This window comes from Lactuca saligna, chromosome 8 (genome assembly GCF_052625555.1).
Source record: "Lactuca saligna cultivar CGN05327 chromosome 8, ASM5262555v1, whole genome shotgun sequence".
In the NCBI taxonomy this organism is placed as follows: Eukaryota; Viridiplantae; Streptophyta; class Magnoliopsida; order Asterales; family Asteraceae; genus Lactuca; species Lactuca saligna.
Window position 1 is genome coordinate 107,226,748 of NC_136424.1, and position 22,350 is coordinate 107,249,097.

A 22,350-nucleotide genomic window follows, 5' to 3' on the forward strand; every position below is an offset into this window, starting at 1 on the left:
TTCACGTGTGCCCTCTTCTTTATAACCGAATGCATGTCTGATCATTTTGAAAACCCTTGTCGCACCCACCCTCATCTACTCTCACTCTACAGTGCATCCAATTGCAAAACTCTTCTTTAAGTGTCGAAGTTGGCAATTTGTAGATGTAGAATCGAAACAACGAAGGTGACCTCATGGACGGATCATAATCCCGGAAGGAAATTTTTGAACTTTTCAAGATGTAGGTTTGTAATGTGGGTTGACCCTCTGATGTGTGCTATGGTATTGCTGGTGCTTCCAAGTTTGATAAGATGAATGAATCGATTGGAAGAGAGGGTTGTGATTACAAGTGCAGAACTATAGAACTACCAACTGATGTTCTGTTCATGGATGTTTTTTTTTGGTTTTATTTTAACTAGTAAGGTGGTTGAAGGATTTGAATGGTAACAGGATGGGGTTTTTTTGGTTTCTTTTGTAAGCATCTAACTAGTTTAAGGGGTTTTAGATTGTGATTGAATGAGGATTTTTGGTTTCATTTTGTGTATGAAGTATTACACATTAAGTCAATAAAAGTTTAATGTAATGTACTTTGTTATAAATCAGTAGTTTTGATGTGCATTTTCGTAAATACATTGTTACAACTACATCTTGCAAATGGTTGGGAATTGTATTTCAAATGTACATTGTTATACGTGCATCTTTTTTAGAAAGGTTTGGAGATTGTAATTCATAAGCAAATGGTTGATAAAACCATTACATACCAAAGTTTAAACATGACACTTAGTTTCAACATACTAACTGATGGAAGGTTTTAACCCATACAAACATTATGGAAGACCTAATTACCATAATTTAAACAACCAAACCATAATTTAAGTTTCAAAAGACCTATTATCCAAACATCCAAGTAACTACTTAACAGAATTTCCAACCCCCTTTCCTTTACCCTGTTTCTTCCCCTTCACATGTGTCTTCCCCTTTGGTCCAACTTTACCAATGCCTCCATGCCCTTTACATGTTCTGGAATTGTGCCCCATGTTATGACACTTTGAACATGTGACTGCAAGAAATATCCTGTTCAATTTAGTTGTTTGGCTGTTAGGCTCATGAACACCTCCCATTCTCTTCTTTTTGTGGCCTCCCAACCTACACATATGCATATATTATAGTTAAAACATAAACATACATGTTGGCATTCAAAGTACAAATTTAACCTAATTGACATAACAGCCTGTGTGTGATGTTTTGGTGGAGTTAAAGTGAGTGGAAAGTCACTTTTTTGCCACATTGAATGACCATTTATTGGATCAATTTTGTTCACATACATGGCTCTCCATGTTGATAACTTATAGCAACGATGGACCTAATCCTCAACATCAAGGGCATCTTCTCCATTTTCATTTTTTTTCCATATAGCAGAAACAGAATGCCTACATGGAAAACCTATAATTTTCCAGAACCTAAAAGTGCAACTTCTTTCATTTAGGTTCACCACATACTGTGTTGGGTTATGAGCATTCTAACACTCCTAAGTGTACATGCAACCCTAAATACCTTGGATCTATGTTTTCTCTATTATACATGCAAATATGAACATCCAAGGTATTATCCTAATCTACCATACAAAATAATGGATATAACAAGATAGAATACATACCTTTTCATGTAGAAAGTCTTCATGAAGCTTGAGTGCCTAGTGCCCCAAGTGTGACACCTCAAATGGTTCACACAACACCAAATACACTTGGAATAACTTAAGAGAATTCTACACTTCATAAAATCGGCTAGCCCTCTCTAGAATAATACTAGTGGCCGATTTTGGGAAGAATAATATATTTATATAGTGTTACAATTAAGGTAAACCCTAATTGTCATGACTTTCCATTTCCTTGGATCCATGGGTTCAAATACACCATGGAGAATCCATGGAGCATTATATGGGTTTTGGCCCAACTAAATAATCCATGGAGCATTAGCCCACTATACGAGTATGGATGATTTGTACAATCAACCCATATATTTAATTAGTCTTCTTTTGATCACTTAATTAATCCTAGATTAATTCTTGATCAATACTAATTAAATAATCTTATTATTCTTATTATTAATATACTAGAACTTATAATATATTAATAATCGTAAGTGTCTTATTTCTCTCATTATAGTCTATCCAAGTGCATGATGCCATGCAACCCAAATGGACCATGCCGGGTCGGGTCAAGTCTTACCAATTATAGTTATGGACTTAGACATTAATCCAACAGTCTCCCACTTGGATAAGTCTAAAACTATTATTGCGTATGACTTCAGGAACCAACTGGCAATCGTAGCTCTCAAAAGCTTCTGTCGAACTCTAACCTTGTAGATGAACTCTGACCTTTGTCAATGAATTGTCCATTAGATAAGGGATCATATATTCCTCCATTCTAGATATCATATGGACTGAGACATGGATTATAATCATTCTCTCTGTCCATTTGTTGTTTCCCGATTTCCGATTTATGACGGCTCACTAATTGAACAAATCAAATCAGTCCTGACCCGGCCGAGCACTTCCATTTGTCATCATCAAATCATCGAGGGGCCCATAGATATCGCTTTTATCCCGAAGGTAAAAGGAATGGATAAACTTCGACTCATATGGCTTGTTCTACTACTTGTTGAATCATACACAAAGACACGTTTTATAGCACCGAGTTACCAAATGCGGTTTCGTGCAATCAATGTACAACCAACTCATAGTAACAACTCATATCTCTAGGTTTGAAGAATATAAGGTATTATCGTCTCATGATCACTCGTGATAAAATCCATGAAGTGATTCCAATGAGCGCGGGTTGAATCCAATACTCAGAACTTATGAGCACTCATGAGTGTTGTAGCCATTTGTCCAACACCTTAGACCTCTACAAGCTAACCCATGATAGTCTTAATTCATATCTACTTCCAACATATGACCGACTGTGGATGGTTTAAATAACTTAGTTATTCCGGAAGAATAACCTAGTTTATTTGGGAAGTCAAAACATGCAAAGTGAAACACAATAATAATTGAATCCAATATGGTCTCAGAACTTATGAATATAAATAAAACACCTTTTATTTTGATGGGTTTTGAGCATTCTAACACTTCCTAAGTGTACATGCAACCCTAATAACCTTGGATCTATGTTTGTCTAATTTGTCATGCAAAGTTGAATTCCAAGGTTATATTCCTATCTAGCATACATGGGGAACAATTTTAACATAAAGTATAGATAGAATAACTTACTTTGTTCTTGTTTGTGTTCCTTGAAACCTTGTGAGCCTAGCACCCCAAGTGTGATGCCTCAAATGCTTCACACAACACCAAATGCTCTTGGAAGAACTTATGAGAGAATACTCACTTCTTCAAAATCGGCCAAGCCCTCTTGATTCTTAGTGTAGCCGATTTTGGGTGGAGAATATGTTACTTATATAGTGTTGACACATCTAGGGTTAAACCCTAATGTGTCATGACTCTTCATTTCCATGACCCATGGGTTTGTAACTCCCATGGAGCATCCATGGAGCATCCTATGGGTGGAACCCAACTTGATAGTCCATGGAGCCTTTTAGCCCACTATACAAGATATGGATGATTTACATAATCAACCCATATATTTAATTAGTTATCTTTTGATCACTTAATTAATTCTAAATTAATTCTTGATCAAACTAATCAAATAATATTATTAATATATTAGAACTTATAATATATTAATAATCTCCAAGTGTTATTTCTCTCATTTAGTCTATCCAATTGCATGGTGCCATGCAACCCAAATGGACCATGCCGGGTCGGGTCAAGTACATACCAGAAATAGTTATGGACTTAGACACCTTATCCAACAGTCTCCCACTTGGATAAGTCTAATAACTATTACTGCAAGTATGACTTCAGGAACCGATCGGCAATCGTAGCTCTTTTCAAGGTTTCTCGAAACTGAGAAGATGATGGTACGCCATTTAAGATAAGTGATCATATAATCCTCTGTTCTAGATATCAGTCGGACAAATACATGGAACAATGTCTTACTTATTGTCCAACATTTGTTTCCCGATTTCCGATTTGTTTGACAAAGAACTTCATTGAACACATCAATTTAGTTCTGACCGGGCCCGGTACATAGGTCAAAACAAAATCATCGAGGGGCCCAGATATCAGCTTCTAATCCAAGAAGGAACAGATAAACTTCGACTCATATGTTTGTTCTACTACTCATTGAATTACACATAAGAGCGCGATTTTATAACATCGAGTTACCAATGCGTTTTTCGTACAATCAATGCATAACCAACTTGTAAGTAACAAATCATATCTCTAGGTTTAAAGACTTATATGATATTACCGTCTCACGATCACTCGAGATAGAATTCCATGAAGTGATTCCAGTGAGCGTGGGTTGAGTCCAATGCTCAGAACATATGAGCACTCATGATTGTTGTAGCCTTGTCCCAGACCTCTACAACCAAACATGACAGTCTTGATTCATACCTACTTCCGACATATGACCGACTGTGGAGGTTTGAATAATATGTTATACCAAACAAAATTATTCTGGAAGTCAAAACATGCAAAAGAAATATAGTAAACGATCGACAAGAGATAGTAACACTTTACTCATAAATAAAACACTTTTATTCATCATCAAATGTCAATTACACTTTACAAATTTCGAGGTTATCTAACTACTAAATCTAATATCATCCTTCAGCCCTATGCTCCAAGCATGCTGGAGATGCTTAATCCGAGTCAGTCCCTTCGTGAGGGGATCTGCTGGATTCTCATCTGATGATACCCTCTTTGCCACGAAGAGTCCTTCTTCGATCCGATGTCTGATGAAATGGTATTTTCTGTCAATGTGTCTGGATCTCCCGTGATCCCTTGGTTCCTTGGCTAAGGCAACAGCACTTTCACTATCACAAAAAATTTCCATTGGCTCTTTAATAGCTGGTACAACTCCAAGGTCTCCAATGAAGTTCCTCAGCCATAAAGCCTCCTTTGCCGCTTCGCTAGCTGCAATATACTCTGATTCACAAGTAGAATCTGCCACTGTCTCTTGCTTGGAACTCTTCCAAGAAATTGCTCCTCCATTTAGGGTAAAGACCCAGCCCGACTGAGAGCGGAAGTTATCCCTATCAGTCTGGAAGCTAGCATCACTATACCCTACAACTCTCAAGTCATCACTCCCACCGAGGGTAAGGACCCAGTCCTTAGTCCTTCGTAGGTACTTGAGAATATTCTTTACCGCAGTCCAGTGTGCCTTGCCAGGGTTCCCCTGAAACCTGCTAACCATGCTCAAGGCAAAGGCTACATCAGGTCGAGTACACGTCATAGCATACATGATCGATCCTACAGCCGAAGCATAAGGTACTCGACTCATTTCTGCTATCTCAGCCTCAGTGCTAGGGCTTTGTGTCTTACTCAGCTTGGCGCTACTCTGGATGGGCAACTCTACTTTCTTGGAGTCTTGCATTCTGAATCTCTTCAGAACCTTCTCCAAGTAGGTACTTTGACTAAGTCCAATTAGTCTTTTACTCCGATCTCACAAGATCCTTATCCCCAAAATATAGGCAGCTTCACCAAGGTCTTTCATAGCGAAACACTTTCCAAGCCAGGACTTTACTTCCTGCAGGGTTGGAATGTCGTTTCCTATGAGTAGTATGTCATCCACATACAATACCAAAAAGCTAACTATACTCCCACTAGCCTTGACATATACACAAGATTCATCTTCACTCCTAGAAAAGCCAAATTCCTTGACCTTTTCATCAAAGCAAAGATTCTATCTGCGAGGTGCTTGCTTTAATCCATAAATGGATTTCTCAAGCTTACACACTCTATTAGGGTACTCGTTACTGACAAAACCCTCTGGCTGACTCATGTAAACATCTTCAGCCAACTTCCCATTAAGGAAAGCGATTTTGACATCCATTTGCCAAATTTCATAGTCATGAAATGCGGCTATGGCTAACAGAACCCGAATAGACTTAATCTTGGCTACCGGAGAAAAGGTCTCATCATAATCCACTCCAGGAATTTGAGAGAAGCCCTTTGCAACCAGTCTAGCCTTATAAGTGTGTACTTTACCATCCATGTCGGTCTTCTTCTTGAAGACCCATTTGCACCCTACAGTCTTTCGACCTGGTACATTCTCAACCAAGTTCCAAACTTGATTGTCATACATGGATTGTATCTCGCTATCCATAGCCTCTTTCCATTTGGCAGACTCGGGGCCTGCCATGCCTTCCTCGTAGCTGTTAGGGTCATCTTGACTTACTAGTGTCTCATCACTAATAAGTGTCTCACCTTCTGCAGTAATATGGAATCCATAGTAATGCTCAGGTGCACTCCTAACTCTCGTGGAACGCCTCAGAGGTACAGATTCGTCAATTGGCTCAACAGGAGTTTCCTCCTCAAGTTGAGGGCTAGAGTTTGAAGTTCCTTCACCACTTGACTCTTGAATTTCTTCAAGATCAACTTGCCTCCCACTGTCTCCTTGGCTTATAAACTCTCTTTCTCGAAAGACTCCTCTTCTTGCTACAAAGACCACATTGTCACTAGGTCTGTAGAAGAGGTAACCAAAGGATTGCTGTGGGTAGCCGATGAAAATACACCTCTCGCTTCGGGGTTCGAGCTTATCATGAGTCTCGCGTCTCACGAAAGCCTCGCAACCCCAAATCTTGATGTGGTCTAGTTTAGGTACTTTACCAGTCCACATCTCGTGAGGAGTTTTGGCAACTTTCTTTGTAGGGACTAGATTAAGGATATGGGCGGCAGTCTCTAAGGCATACCCCCAGAATGAGATTGGTAGCGAAGCTCGACTCATCATGGAATGAACCATGTCCAACAAGGTTCGATTACGCCTCTCAGCCACACCATTCAACTGCGGTGTCCTGGGAGGTGTCAATTGTGAGACAATCCCACATTCCTTTAGATAGTCCAGGAACTCTGAACTAAGATACTCACCACCTCGATCGGATCGAAGCATCTTAATGTTCCTGCCCAATTGATTCTCGACTTCCTGTTTAAATTCCTTAAACTTCTCGAAAGTCTCTGACTTATGCTTGATTAAGTAGACATATCCATATCTACTGTAATCATCAGTAAAAGTCAAATAATAACGATTAGCATCTCTTGTGGCATGTTTGAATGGTCCACACACATCCGTGTGTACAAGGTCCAACAAACCTTCACCCCTTTCGCACGAGCTTGTGAAGGGTGACTTTGTCATTTTTCCAAGTAAGCATGATTCGCAACTATCATTTGACTTTAGGTCAAACGACTCCAAGACTCCATCTTTTTGGAGTTGGTCTATGCGTTTCTTGCTTATATGTCCAAGACGACAATGCCATAATGATGCTTTATCCAAGTTATTATTATTAGTAGAATCAATACACAAAACATTATTTCCTAAGTTATCTACAATAGATACAGCTTCATACACACCATCACAAGGTAATGCTTTAAAATAAAGTACATTATTAAAGAAAGCATTAATCGAACCAACTTCATTATCAAACGAAAAGGTGAAACCTTGTTTGTACAATGCATGAAAGGAAATAATATTTCTTGCCATTTCTGGCGAATAACAACATTTATTCAAATCTAAATTTAACCCACTACTTAGCGATAAAGTATAAACTCCAATCTTGGTGACAGGTGTAACTTTCCTATTCCCCATGATTAAGTTTATTCTTCCTTGCTCCACATTCTCACTTCTTCCTAGTCCCTGCAAGTCACAAAAAATATGAATACCGCAACCGGTATCAAGGACCCAAGATTTCGAATGGGGTGAGTTATTAGAAATGATAGTGTAAATACCTGCATGGTTGGGTTTGACTTTCCCATCCTTCACATCCTGCTGGTACTTTGGGCAGTTCCGCTTCCAATGAGCTTTTTCATGGCAATAGAAGCATTCAGCCTCTTTTGGGTCAGAAGAAGGAGTAATGAAACCTTTCTTGGTTCCACTTGAAGAAGAGCCATCAAGGGTCCGAGCCTTGGTACCCTTTGAAGATCTCTTTCTCTTCCTCCCTCGACTTTGCCCAATTGCCAAGACCGGAGTTGAGTCTGGAGTAGGAGTGATAGCAACCGACTTCCCCTTAAGACCTGTTTCTGCGGTCTTGAGAAGTCCCTGAAGTTTGCTGAGGGTGACCTCTTCCTTGTTCATGTGATATGTCATGCGGAATTGATCATAGCACAATGGTAAGGAGTGCAAAATGATATCTATTGCAAGCTCCTCAGGGAAGTTCACATTGAGCTTCAGCAAACGATCCACATACCTTTGCATTTTCTGCATGTGGCTCGTGACGGACTCTCCGTCCTTCATCATGGTTGTTATCATGGAGCAGATGACTTCGTACCTCTCTTGTCGTGCACTTTGATGGTATCTTTCCATCAAATCTTGGTGCATTTCATAAGGGTAGAAATCTTCATAAGACTTTTGGAGTTCAGTTGTCATGGTGGCCAACATGATGCAAGCCACCTTGGTTGCATCTCTTTTATGAGTATGAAAGTCAGCGATCTCCTGGGGAGTTGCAGTGGACTCGTCAATTTCCTTAAGCTCCTTGTCAAGGACATATTCTTTGTCTCGTAGCGGGTAATCATCCTGATGTTTCTGATCCACTTATTGAAGTTGTATCCGTCAAAGGTGACTTTCCCACACAAACTCATAAGAGTAAAGGAGCCATTAGGATTCGAGCCAGAAGCATTATTTGAAGACATCTGAAAGAGAAGAACAAGTTTAGTTTAGATTTAAGAGAGTCCTTAATAAAACACCCAAATGTAATATTAAGGCTAGGATCCAATCACAATATAGTATAACTTAGAAGAGGTATGCCGTAATCTAAGCTATACCATATTTGAAAGGTAGGTGAATGACGATTCACCAATTTCCACCACGAAAACCGAAATATTAGATATTTAGTTTTTATTGGTTTTAGAAATTCCTAGATTCTTTGAGATCCAATGAACTTTTCAAAGGCATGTTTCAATCTCGGGAGTGCCCTCCAGGTTTTGTGACTGGGATGCCGAGGATCACAAAACGAGGTGTGAAGTAACCATGCAAATCACTTGGTACCCTTAAAGTTTATCACTCAATCGATGTGCCGGTAAACCACACACGCTCCACCGATACTATAATAAACCTTAAGTCACCCTTTACCTACCTTGTTAAGTCCAAGTTAGTGTGCCGGTTAACCACACACGCTCCACCAACGACTTAGACAAAGTGTAAAGTGTAATTTCATGGATTAGCACCTTATTCACATTTTTCCTAAAGTAACTAAGATTGGGAATTTAATAAACATTTAGTTACTTTATTATATTCATCATACTTTGAATGAGAATTTATAAGTCCTTGTCTTACCCGTTCGGCTAACGACCCTCCACCAGTCAAGCAAGCGGTGGGTGAGAATATTCACCCATTAAGTCACCATTTTATAGGCAACAACCTTATAGACCGGCTTCGTGAATGAGGCGTACTAGCGGTAAGACGACTTTATTCTTATACATATATATATATATATATATATATATATATATATATATATATATATATATATATATATATATATATATATATATATATATATATAATTATTAAATTATCATAATATAAGTATAAGGGTTGAATTTTAACTTTTAAAATTCTAGGGGTTGGAACTTAAAGTTTTAACTTAACTTTACTTGTTCCAAAACTTGAGGGCAAGTTTTGTAACTTTCAAAACTTTTCATTTCTTGTAACTTATGAGTTTAATAGAGTAATAAAATGAAGACTCTTCATTTTTCTAACTCTTGTGTTTTCTTAATGGTTTTAACTCAAGTGTGACTCTTGGTTTTCCATAACTTAAGGATAAGTTATGGACTCCATTAAAACACATTATGATCAAGAATTAAACTACCAAATAGGTTACAAATAATTCCTATGATCATCTAAAACATCATAAGAACAAGAACATGAATATGAACACAATCAAAAATTACATAAAACTTTGTAATTTTGATAACTAGTTGTTGTAAATGAATTAGCAAAGACATTACACCACCAAAAACAAGTTTTCAATTACCAAAACAGTTTAGGGTAATGTTTCTAATTCATTTTCCAGCAACTGAATCGAAATTCTGCAATCATTCGACCCTACTCGCCGAGTGCATAAACTGACTCGCCGAGTTGGTTGAAGATACTCATGGACTCGACGAGTCCCCCCTATAGACTCGATGAGTCCATTCGCAGACAACAAAATTTCCGATTCTGTTTTCAACTTTTAAGCACAAATAAGAGCAAACAAGCCTAGGCTCTGATACCACTGATGGGTTTTGAGCATTCTAACACTTCCTAAGTGTACATGCAACCCTAATAACCTTGGATCTATGTTTGTCTAATTTGTCATGAAAAGTTGAATTCCAAAGTTATATTCCTATCTAGCATACATGGGGAACAATTTTAACATAAAGTATAGATAGAATAACTTACCTTGTTCTTGTTTGTGTTCCTTGAAACCTTGTGAGCCTAGCACCCCAAGTGTGATGCCTCAAATGCTTCACACAACACCAAATGCTCTTGGAAGAACTTATGAGAGAATACTCACTTCTTCAAAATCGGCCAAGCCCTCTTGATTCTTAGTGTAGCCGATTTTGGGTGGAGAATATGTTACTTATATAGTGTTGACACATCTAGGGTTAAACCCTAATGTGTCATGACTCTTCATTTCCATGACCCATGGGTTTGTAACTCCCATGGAGCATCCATGGAGCATCCTATGGGTGGAACCCAACTTGATAGTCCATGGAGCCTTTTAGCCCACTATACAAGATATGGATGATTTACATAATCAACCCATATATTTAATTAGTTATCTTTTGATCACTTGATTAATTCTAAATTAATTCTTGATCAAACTAATCAAATAATATTATTAATATATTAGAACTTATAATATATTAATAATCTCCAAGTGTTATTTCTCTCATTTAGTCTATCCAATTGCATGGTGCCATGCAACCCAAATGGACCATGCCGGGTCGGGTCAAGTACATACCAGAAATAGTTATGGACTTAGACACCTTATCCAACATATTTATCACCATATGATTACACATTATTCATTGTATACTGTTTCAGCTATCAACTTTATTCTTGAATTTAAAACAATAGTTGTCCCATGCTCCAAGCATGTACACTATGTTTTCTAAACACTAGTCATGCCATACACCAAGTATGCATACTATGTTTGTCTATGATCTTTACTTTGTGAACTAGATCAGTTGAACATAACTTCAATGATTCTCTTTTCACACTCCTAAATCCTTACTGCAAATGCAAGAATTCCAAATTCATGCCATTTACTGAAATCTGTTAGATTCTAAACTTATATGCATTAATCCTCTTGTAATGGTTATGCACAAAGTCATAAAGTCTTGACAACAACCATTACAAAGCATTCCAAAGGAGGTCAACTCCTTGGAAACAACCTTCTTGCATTAAGTTTCCTTAACCTTACACAGATTGAAATTTCTGACTTTGAAACATTTCCATATTCATTTTGACTATCACTTCTGAACAAGAGTTGCCTCCTTACAGATTATGTCAATATGGTCCTTCCAGAATTATCACTATACTTCCAATTGTCCTTGAGCAACCAATCTTTGGTAAACCTTTGATTGTCCTCAACAATTGTTTAATCCTTTTAGTCATATCCAGTTCTAAACCTTTTCCTTTCTTAACGCCCCAGGCATTTGGAAATTTTTAGAAAGGATATCTATAGCACATGTAATCGATCCTATATCCAAAGCATATGGGACACGATTCATGATGTCTCACATAAAGACTAAACCAGTCTTTTGCTAAAACATTTCCATTTCTATTTGCCAAGTTATCATAATTCAGATTATGAAAAGGGATGCCATAATCATAATCGAATTTTAGAACTCAAATAATGGACCCATATACAGAATTTCCTTATGTTGAGCCATTCTAACATGAAATTCATATATATCCTTGACTAAATGATTAAAACCTCACAATCTAAGCTTATCGATTTGAGATGAAGTATAATTTCCTCTCCCTTAATTATAGCAAAACAACTCTTTCCCAGTTGAAACTTTTGTTTTCTATAATTAACATTGATAACTTGCAATACTTATCATAATTATCATGCTCCCACTAACATGATGATTATTAGCATAACACTTATGCTCCCACTAGCTTTGACATATACTCAGAAAGCTCGACTTCTAGAAATCAATACTTTATTGACTTTCTTACCAAAGTTCAGATTTCTGATACTAGATTATTTTGATAAGACTTTATCAAAAACATACACCTTCCCTTAGATAGCTCATGGGTGTGTCAAAACAATTTTAAGAACTATGAAAAGGGATGCCGTAATCATAGTCTTGATCGTTTTGACCTTTGCCATTTCTCACAAGTCCAAGTTAGTGTGCCAGTAAACCACACACGCTCCACTAACGACTTTGAGAATGCAAACATCACAATTGCTATCTAGCTAAAATCTACTTAGTGAAAGTGTTTCCTCACCATCATTTTCATGAATCGGAGAGAAACCTTATGACACTTAGATTTAATGGTGTATGTGTTCTTATCCATGTGAATTGTCAAAACCATAGTCACAAGACAAGGATAATGACAAATCCAAACTCATATGGACTGAACTCAATCTTAATTTCTTGCCACCTGGCAGCTCAAGGGCCTGCCATTGCTTCCAAGTTGTTGTGCAACCAATTGAGAACTCTAAGAACTCAACTTTAACTGGAATGGGCACAGAATATGTCAACACGATAGGTTATAAACCTCAAGTTGTGTGCTAGTGAGGAACTTTAGGTTCTATTCTTGATTAATTCTTGAGACTTTCAAGACCTTTAAGACTCCTACTGTCCTCTTGACCTATAAGACTCCCTAGTCAAACATCCAAGAGATAGTGTGGATTCTAACCAAGACAAACACTTCACACAATTGGCCTAAGTTGGCCTTTGTTTTATCTAAAACATCACTACTTACCAACTTCAAATGAACAAGAGTAGGACACTTTTACTCTTACATTTGACACGTGTTTTAAACCTTCTTAAAGACATGTCACTCATATTACAATCTTGGAGTATGACTCTAAGACTTGTATTGGAACGAAGTATGACTCATCTTCTTGATTTAACCATTTCAACAATTTCAAGATCCCTTCTTCTTAGTCATAAGAATGCACTAAGACTTCCTCAGAGAACAAATTTTGATATGGTTTCTTAATCATTAAGATGATCACAAAGCTGATACTAAAGTACTCTCCCATCTTTTCAGATTTGAGAAACTTTTATCCTTCTGCCTAATTTGATTCTTCTTATTCGCTCTGCTATGCATTGAAACCTTTTCCAATGTCTCAGAGTTACACTTAAGCTTGTAAGTATAATCATATTTACTGAGCTTTAGTAAACTATGACGAATAGCCTTATATCTTTTGTGGTGGACTTAATCAGTGCACATGACTATGTACTCGATCCCTTAGTCCATTACTTGACTCACACATCCATGTGAACAAGTAATTAGTCTTAATTTTTCCAATACTTGAAAGTTCTCATTCATCATGCTACACAACTTGCATGATTCCAAGTTTCGGTCCAATTGAGACTTGGTGATGAGAATCTTTCCTTATTTGGTAAATTTAGACATTACCACAAATGAAGGAATCAATTTCATATTTCCACTCTTGCTATTAATGGAATCATATAAGCAACAATTTTTTTCCTCAAATGCCATTGTAAGGATATTTTAAAATAAATAAAATCAAAATTTTCTTTTATTTTAAAACTATGCGGAAAAACTTATCCTTAAAATCCATATGAAAACTTGTTGTTATCTATTCCTTAGCAATATCTCATAACTCCTAAGAAGTAGCTCAAGAATCTGATTTTCAAACTACGTGATAGAAATCCATCTATGCGATCAGATTCAGCATATTCTTTCTTTAAGTTCCTTTACTTTTCTTTGATTCTTAAAACATTACCATGTGACCCAGTCACATCATGTATCAGGAATCTCAGAATAGAAACTTAACAGAGTTAGATTAGTGGACTTTACCTGAAGTAGAGTCAATCTTATTGACTTTAACATCCTTAGGTAAATTTGGCAGCTTCGCAACTAATGACCCTTCCTTTGGCAATATAAACATATGGACCCTTTGATAATGGTACACGGGACTATTACAGACTTAGCCTTTTTCTCTTTACCATTTGGTCAACCTAGTTGACTATGGTCAATCCCTTTTCTTGGGAAGAGAATGCTTTTTCGGTATTTCCTGTGTCACATTGTCAATGTCCATCAAGTTTTGAGGAAGTTGATCTTAACAAATAAATAAGATCATTAAGGGTCTTGTCATAGTCTGTTTCATAGATGTTCCAAAAGAACTCACTATGTGACTTAGAAAGTAGTTGAACCACCAACTTTCTCAAGACTTTGACACCCAACTCTCCCGGCTTGTCAATATGTGACTACATCTCCAAGATATGATCACACCTAGACCTTGCCTTGCCAATGGGGCTTGAGTGATCTTAAACTTTTCAAGAACTTATGGGGTAGGGAGAATAATTTGGAGGAGGTGAATGAAGTATGATTTCCATGGGACATCATCTTCATTTAGGAAAGCTTTTTTCAAGAGATTTGGGAAGATCATAAATGTCTAAACCAGACATGTTTTGGGAGATATTCAAGATAGTTGATCTTAAAGTCCTTAATATGACACCCAATATGAAATATTAAGGCTAGGACCCAACAAACTATTTTATAACTTAGAAGAGGTATGCCGTAATCCAAGCTATAAAACAATTTGAAGGTAGGTGAATGACGATTCACCAATTTCCACCAAGATAAACGAAATGTATTATTAGGTTTTAATTGGTTTTGAAACTCCTAGATGTTTTGAGATTCATTGAACTGTTCAATGGCATGTTTCAATCTCGAGTGTGCCCTTCAGGTTTTGTGACTGGGATACCGAGGATCACAAAACAAGGTGTGAAGTAACCATGCAAATTACTTGGTACCCTTAAGTGTTTACCCCTTAATCGATGTGCCGGTTAACCACACACGCTCCATCGATACTATGATAAACATTAAGTTACCCTTCGCCTACCTTGTTAAATACGAGTTAGTGTGCCGGTTAACCACACACGCTCCACTAACCGACTTAAACAAAGTGCAAAGTGTAATTTCATGGATTAGCACCTTATTCACATTTTCCTAAGTAACTAAGATTGGGAATTATTAAGAGTTTAGTTACTTAGTATTTATCATTAATACTTTTAATGAAGGGAGAATTATAGTCCTGTCAAACCCGTTCGGCTAACGACCCTCCACCAGTCAAGCAAGCGGTGGGTGAGAGTGGACACCCATTAAGTTGCCATTTTATAGGCAACAACCTTATACCCACCTTATAGACCGGCTTCGTGAATGAGGTGTACTAGCGGTAAGACCGACTTTACTCTTATACATGTATATATTATTAACTTATAATATTATAAAGTATAAGGGTTGAATTTTAACTTTTAAAATTCTAAGGGCTAACTTGGAATTAAAGTATTCATAAGAGAAAACTTTAAAAATTCCAAAACTTGAGGGCAAGTTTTGAAACTATTCAAAACTAATTAATTCCATAACTTATGTATTTAAAGTAGTTTTAATCCAAAAACTCTTCAAGTTCCATAACTTGAGGACAAATTATGGAAGACTTTAAACTAATAAAGAATTAACTTTTTCTTTATTTTATAACTTATGGAATTAATTAAGGTTACATTATTTTTATTTATTTATTTATTTAATGAAGAGACTCTTGGTCCTCCATAACTTGAGGACAAATTATGGAGTCATAACTCCAATTAATTAAAACTAGACTCTTCATTTTTTGTAACCTTTGCCAATTTTATGAGTTTTATGAGTCTTTAATGTGACTCTTCATGTAACTTGAGGACAAGTTGCACAATCACATTTTATACTCAACTCTTAGATTAAAATGGATTGAAAACAACTATTTCAATTAACTTTTCTATTAATCTAAGCAACTCATAAGAACAAGATAATTCAAATCAAACTTTTCTATTAACAATTATCTTTGAAAATGGATTAGCATGAACATTACCACATTAAAAAAAAACAAGTTTATAAGTTCAAAAACAACTTAGGGTAATGTTCCTAGTCCATTTCTAGCCAAAAACCTCGAAAATATGTTGTATGGGGTCCAACTCATCGAGTGCATGAACATAACTCGGCGAGTTGGATGCATTTTGCCTTGGACTCGTCGAGTCCCTTCATGGACTCAGCGAGTCTACTGGGCTGATAGCACCAATTTCGATTTTTCAGCTTCTATTGCAGGTATAACAAGAAAACAAACCTGGCTCTGATACCAATGTTGGGTTATGAGCATTCTAACACTCCTAAGTGTACATGCAACCCTAAATACCTTGGATCTATGTTTTCTCTATTATACATGCAAATATGAACATCCAAGGTATTATCCTAATCTACCATACAAAATAATGGATATAACAAGATAGAATACATACCTTTTCATGTAGAAAGTCTTCATGAAGCTTGAGTGCCTAGTGCCCCAAGTGTGACACCTCAAATGGTTCACACAACACCAAATACACTTGGAATAACTTGAGAGAATTCTACACTTCATAAAATCGGCTAGCCCTCTCTAGAATAATACTAGTGGCCGATTTTGGGAAGAATAATATATTTATATAGTGTTACAATTAGGGTAAACCCTAATTGTCATGACTTTCCATTTCCTTGGATCCATGGGTTCAAATACACCATGGAGCATCCATGGAGCATTATATGGGTTTTGGCCCAACTAAATAATCCATGGAGCATTAGCCCACTATACGAGTATGGATGATTTGTACAATCAACCCATATATTTAATTAGTCTTCTTTAGATCACTTAATTAATCCTAGATTAATTCTTGATCAATACTAATTAAATAATCTTATTATTCTTATTATTAATATACTAGAACTTATAATATATTAATAACTGTAAGTGTCTTATTTCTCTCATTATAGTCTATCCAAGTGCATGATGCCATGCAACCCAAATGGACCATGCCGGGTCGGGTCAAGTCTTACCAATTATAGTTATGGACTTAGACATTAATCCAACATACTGATCATGTCATGTGCTTGCAACTTGGTACTTTCCTGCCTATTATACTTAGCTACATACTCTGCTACTTTAGTCTTAATCTCCTCTAAAATTATAGTTGCAGTAGTACTTAGTTCCACTTGACACTTACATATTTCCTTTTGCACAACACATCCTATTCATGAGATACTCTCTAATATACTTTAAGCATGTGATGATTGGTTTATCCCTACCTTCATCTATCTTAGCATTGAATACCTCACAAAGATTATTTAACAAACAATCAGTGTGTGCCCTACCTGTGTAAAACATATTAAAAAAGAAAATTTGCACATTTTATATTAAAAACTTAAAATTCAACTTGTTAGTGACATACCACTGAAGTGAGATTTAGACCATTTCTTTGCAAGAATCTTACACAACCAAGAATGAGCTTCATCATTAATTTTCTTCAAATCATCCATTGCATATTTAAAGTGATTTAATGTTGTTGCTCTACGATATTCCCAAACTTTGTCACTCAACTCTTTTCCTTTCCATTGTTTCTTCATATTCTCCTGAATATGACTCAAACAAAAACCTATGTTCTGCATTGAGAATACCTTTGCAACTGTTAGTATTATCCCCTTAACAAATACAAATACAGTCAGTTTCATTTATAAAAATAGAAAGTAAGCTACACTAACATGAGAAATAATGAGGTGAAACATACCTTTTGTCTATCGGAAATGTAGGTAAATTTGAATTTGCTCCCAATTCCAAGTCTTCTCCTAACAATTCCATAAACCAGGTTCAAGAACTAGTTGTTTCTACCTCTACCACTGCATATGCTACATGGTATATTCCATTATTTGAGTCTAAACCCACATCAGTTAGTACCTGCCCAGGATATTGGCATTTCAAGAATGTACCATCCACTCCCAGGAAATCCCTTAACACAACTTTGAATCCCAACTGCAATGCACCTAAACATACATATATCCTTCTAAAAGTTCTTGTAGTAGTCGACAAGCATGGTTCATGATACACATCTATCCTAACAGTTGTAACAGGATTAGTGTTTTGCAGTTCCAAAGCATAATCCCTCAGATACACATCTTGTAGTTGGTAGTCCCCATTGATCACACATTAGTCATTTGTTTTGCCCTAACAACCTTTTGAATTGAGATACCAAGCTCCAGCTTCTTACACAAATCCTCGTGTAAAGATTTGATTGGAATTCTAGGATTACTCTGAATTTGTGGAACAATTAAGTTTGCTAAATATTTGGAAGTACAAGCTTCAACTAATCTCTCCTGCAAACATTTATGGACATCATGTATTGTTTTCACCAACCAATCCTTATTCTTATTTGGCCTCGGGATTTGGATAGCCCAAGGACATTTTTCTTTTTTAATAATCACATTTTTTCCATTACACATTACCTTACTTCTAGTTGATAGGCCACCATGTTCAACTGTTTTAGTATATTGGCCCACAACACCTCCACATTTCTCCCTTATCCTGATTTTATTATTTTTTGTTAAGTATATGGACCTCCTTGTTTTTACAGCATATGAATGCATGTAATCCACAACTTCCTTCCTTGTTTCGAAACACTGCCCCACCATATACGGTTTTAAATGGATCCCCCCATGAGAGCATGGAGTTGACCTACTCATCTCCTTAAGCATTCTTTTCCTTTCATCTTCATAAAATCCTATACACTGATAATCATCACTTTGAATAACTTCCAACTCTTCATGAACTATGTCATTCCCTACAGATTTGATTTGCTTGTTTAAAATTTCATGTTCATCTACATCCACAACACTTTAGAATTCGCTCATGTCTATATCCACATCAAATTGCAAGTTAGACTCATGTACAATGTAGTCACTATCATCAAAATCATCTGCACTATAATCAGATTCATCTACATTCTGATTATAGAAAACATCTCCACCATCATCACTTAACATGCCCTTTAGAATTTCCATTCCTACTTGATTGTCTTCACCATTTGGTACATTGTACTCAGCATCAAAGTCAGCATAATATGAATAATCCTCTGTAAATGCTTACTTTTTCTCCACCAATATCTTCACAAATTGGTTCCTCTGCATGATTGAATAAATTACCCTTACCCACTTCTTTTATGTGGCCCATGGTCACTCCTTCATTCACATCGATGACATTACTTTGTTGGCTAAGTTATGACATAACATATGGGACAATAGTCTTTGAATGATCCTGATTTTCATCCATATTTATTACCTATGACTGGTCAACAACATGGTTGATAGGGTGGTTTACATCAAACTTTTTACTACACGATCCTACTTCTCTTCTACAAGGTTTTTTTCTATTAAGTTTTGGTGACACACTCTCAGGTTCCAATTCCTAAATAACAACTTTGGAAGGAAACTTAAAATAAGTAGGTACCCTAATCTGATCAATTTCAGTATACACCTTTACAAACTTGTGTTTAGGGACATAACCAATTTAAGTACGTCTTGGTTATTACTTAAAGGCAAACAACCTACCATTTATTAATACAAAACGACAAAATAAAAAGGCCAGAGCACGAACCCTAATAAATAAACATAACAAAGAAAAACTGCAGAAATAAGTGATAAAAGACAACCAACAAACAAATAACAATAAACAAACATATTAACAAATAATATTACAAAAGTTATTTTGTACCTCCTGTTGTTGACGGCATGTGATGCTAATGTTGTGAGCCTAACAAGAAACAAACAGCTTAACAACAGTCTGTGATGCTAACTTCTAAGCACTTGCCAAATACCAATTAAAAAAGCTCCATAGTTACAACACAAAATTCTGAAGTTTTAAAAAAGGGAAACCAGATGAAAATGATGAACATTCTTACATTCAAAAACTGATATTAAACAAGTGAGTAACAAACTAACTCTAAAAAAATCAAGAGGCCACTTACATTGAGAGTTAAAGGGATTCATAATCACTCAATCAAAAGGTCATAAACTTAGATTTGGATAAGTTGGATTCTCTGATTCTTACACAACATAAAATTCTGAAGATCAAAAAATATACATAAAAGAATAGATTATATCACAGATTCACAGAAAAATAAGAAATTTCAATTAAGGGTTAGAAAGTATAACTAACAGAATCATAAGAAATTTCATAAATCACACATTCACAATTAGCGATTTCGATGGGAATACTTAGAGTCTCAGGCGCTAATGCGACCTCGTCTGTAACTAGCGATTCTTAGAATTTCAGTGGTCTGTGTTATTCCAGTCTTTCCAGAAAAAAAAAAATGAAACTTGGAAATCTAAAATAGAAGGGCAAGAATCCGGAATCGTGAAAAGTGAACCCAAGAAGCAAATAATCGAATGTTGAATGTCGATTTGAGAATCAGATACCCTAAATCAGAAATCAAAAAAGATGGAGAATCGGAGAAGATATTAGAGATCGAGATCGATTCAACTACAATTAAATATGAAATGAGAAATTAAATATCATCCTACATTTTCTTCTTACTATCCTCCTACCTACATTCAATGTTCTAAAAAGTTCGTCATGGCTCCAAGGCTTGCACCTACCGCCAAGCTTTACAAAAACGCCGTCTTAACTCGTATATGTGTATAAAAATGAACAATAGTTGAAAAAACATATACAAATATTATTTATATAGAAAATTGCCGCCTTACAAACGTCGTGGTTCGCCAAGGCTAGAAAAAGCTTGAGGCTTGACATTTTCGCCAAGTCACACCTTACGTTATTTAGAATCTTGCCCACATTAAATGGTGACAAGAAGATGAAAATATTATCAATTTCATTAAATATGTCATTAAATGTGACACGTGTCAACATTTCATATGGTAGAAGGATAAGTAGAAAAAAATGTAGAAGGATATTTAATTTCTCATGTGAAATAGAACAAATTTGAGTTCTAACCGTTGCTTACCTTAACGAATCCAGAGAAAGCGTTTGGATTTTCCATGGAAATTGATCGTTCAAGATTTAATTTGCCTTGGAAGTCGGACATCACTCATCTCTCGCACGCCAGTCGCGATCGCTCATTCCTCCCGCTTCCTTTTTGGGTTGGCACCTGATAAGAGGATTGGGCTTCAATAAGCGGTCCAATAAGCTATAAACTAATGGGCTACGACTATAAGATTAATATAAGAAATATAAAATGGGAGCCCTTTGGCATTTTGAGGCCCGGGGCGATCGCCTAGCTTGCCCAGGTCTATGAACCGGCCCTGCATACTTTCCCTGCATACTTTCCCAAAACCATCCTTGTAGGAAAAAAAACACAAATATATATTATTTGCATATTTAAAATAAACAAAATATCATTTCTTTCAAATAAATAAATAAATAAATAAATAAATAAATAAAACCTCATCTGGGTGATCAATTGTTGTCACTTGTTGAAGAGGAACCTGCATGATTAAATGTTATGTGTAGCTTTAACTTTATAAATTATTTAATAGAAATTATTAATCTTTTTATCTACAAAAGGTTAAAATTTAAACATATTAAAGCTGAAAAAAAATCCCAAAAGAAAACCTAAAGAATCAAACAGATTATATCACGTTAAGGATTGCAGAAGCCTTATAAAGCTCTTCCTTTCTCACATCTCCAATACCATCTGCATTATCTATAAACAAAGAGCCCAAGTTTATTTTTAATTTACTAAGTAAGTTTTGTTTTTATATAAAATGGTGATACGAAAAAATTGTGCTTCAAATACTGATGGCAAAAAGAAATACCAATAAATGAAACTTGTATGTAAGATTTATGTTCATAGTGTTACCATAGATCCTGATTAATTCACAACTAAAGCTTAATTTATGTAATTTAAAAAAAAAAAAAAGTAAAATTAAGAAATTGTTATTAGTTGAAGTCAGGTGATTAATTATTGGTCAAAAAAACCAGCCAGTCGAATATTTCGAAAACAATATAACGAAGATTTTGACCTTTCAAATTTTTGGTAGATCCTGTATAATGGAATTAAGTATTAAATATACCATTATCAAAAGGAGAAAATTATTACTTTAAATATTAACCTCAGATTGAGGGCTTTTTTGGAAAAAAATGAAAAGTCTTCAAGTATTAAATTTTTACTTTAAAAAAAATATTAACCTTCATTGTTAACCACATTCAAAAGCAATATTATCCTAATATTCTCCAATGGAAAAGATAGGACTTGAAGCTTCAGTGTAG